Consider the following 1,818-nt stretch of genomic DNA (forward strand, 5'->3'; position numbering starts at 1 on the left):
AAAAAAAAAAAAAAAGGAAAAAAAAAAAGAAGTAAAATATTACCTTATATTACTCCTTTTTAAAATGCCTTAACTATAAGAAGAAAATAAAAAAAAGAAAGAAAAACAGCAATAAAAAAATGTCTTAACTATTACATACTCTTGCAACTGTCTTCAAAATAAAACAGCTAACTCTAGGAGGTCATTTATAGAGTAAATGAATAATAGAAGGCACATTTCTCAAACTAATGTTCTTTTTCACAATAAATATGTTTTGCACATATTTATTTTCTGAAACCATAATACGTTATGTAATTTTCTGAAACATGGTTTACAAGCTGTAGGAGTTAACCTTACTTATTTACATTAAAAGTCAGTAAACCGCTGGGCATGGTGGCTCATGCCTGTAATCCCAGCACTATGAGAGGCCAAGGCAGGAGAATCACTTGAGCCCAGGAGTTCAAGACCAGCCTGGGATAGGGAGATCCTGTCTGTACAAAAAGTTAAAAATTTAGCTGGTCGTGTTGGCACATGCTTGTACTCCCAGCCACTTGGGAAGCTGAAGTTGGAGAATCATCTGGGTCTGGAAGGCTGTAGTGAGGACTGTCATCATGCCATGTACTCCAGCCTGAGAGACAGAGTGAGACCCTATCTCAAAAAAAAAAAAAAAAAAAGAAAGAAAGAAAAATACAGGAAGAATTTGTAATTTATAGAAAAGACAGAGCATGATAAAATGTAATCTTGCTGAAGACCTTAGCGTCAGCCTAATTAGTCACATAAGAAGGTCTGGCTTGGCTGGGCATGGTGGCTCACACCTGTAATCCTGGCACTTTAGAACACCGAGGCAGGCATATCATGAGGTCAGGAGATCGAGACCAGCCTGGCCAGCATGGTGAAACCTCATCTCTACTAAAAATACAAAAATTAGCCAGGCATGGTGGCAGGTGCCTGTAATCCCAGCTACTCGGGAGGCTGAGGCAGGAGAATTGCTTGAACCTGGGAGAAAGAGGTTGCAGTGAGCCAAGATCACACAACTACACTCCAGCCTGGCCAACAGAGCAAGATTCTGTCTCAGAAAAAAGGGGGGCCTGGTTTACATCACTGTACATATGTATGCATATACACAGATATATCTACACATGTATAGATGTCCAAGGAGTTTTTCTCTTTGTAGAAAACTTTCATTTCATTGTTCCTTATAATCAAGACAGGTAGAGAAGATACTTAATTGCATTTTAATTTACATTTTTCTTCCCTGGAGATATAATTTCTGATTCTAGGCTGGTGTGGTGGTGCACACCTGTAATTCCAGCACTTCGGGAGGCTGAGGCGGGTGGATCCCTTGAGGCCAGGAGTTGAAGACCAGCCTGGCCAATATGGCAAAACCCCATCTCTACTAAAAATAAAAAAATTATCCAGGCATGGTGGCCCACACCTGTAATCTCAGTACTTTAGGAGGCTGAGGTGGGCAGATCGCTTGAAGTCAGGGGTTCAAGACCAGCCTGGCCAACACGGTGAAACTCCATCTCTACTAAAAATACAAAAAAGCAGTCGGGCGTGGTGCTGCGCACCTGTAATCCCAGCTACTTGAGAGGCTGAGGAATGAGAATTATTTGAACCCAGGAAGTGGAGATTGCAGTGGGCCGAGATCGCACCATTACACTCCAGCCTGGGTGACAGAGCAAGATTCCATCTCTAAATGAAATAATAATAATAATAATTTCTAATTCAATTGTCAGGAGTTCTAACCAGCTCTCCTATGAGGTTTTAAAGCCATCACGTGAAGAGGACTTTCCGTGTATACTCTTAATTTCTCAGAATTCTTTTTTTTTTTTTTTT

The sequence above is a fragment of the Cebus imitator genome, unplaced genomic scaffold (assembly GCF_001604975.1).
Source record: "Cebus imitator isolate Cc_AM_T3 unplaced genomic scaffold, Cebus_imitator-1.0 Scaffold214, whole genome shotgun sequence".
Taxonomy (NCBI): domain Eukaryota; kingdom Metazoa; phylum Chordata; class Mammalia; order Primates; family Cebidae; genus Cebus; species Cebus imitator.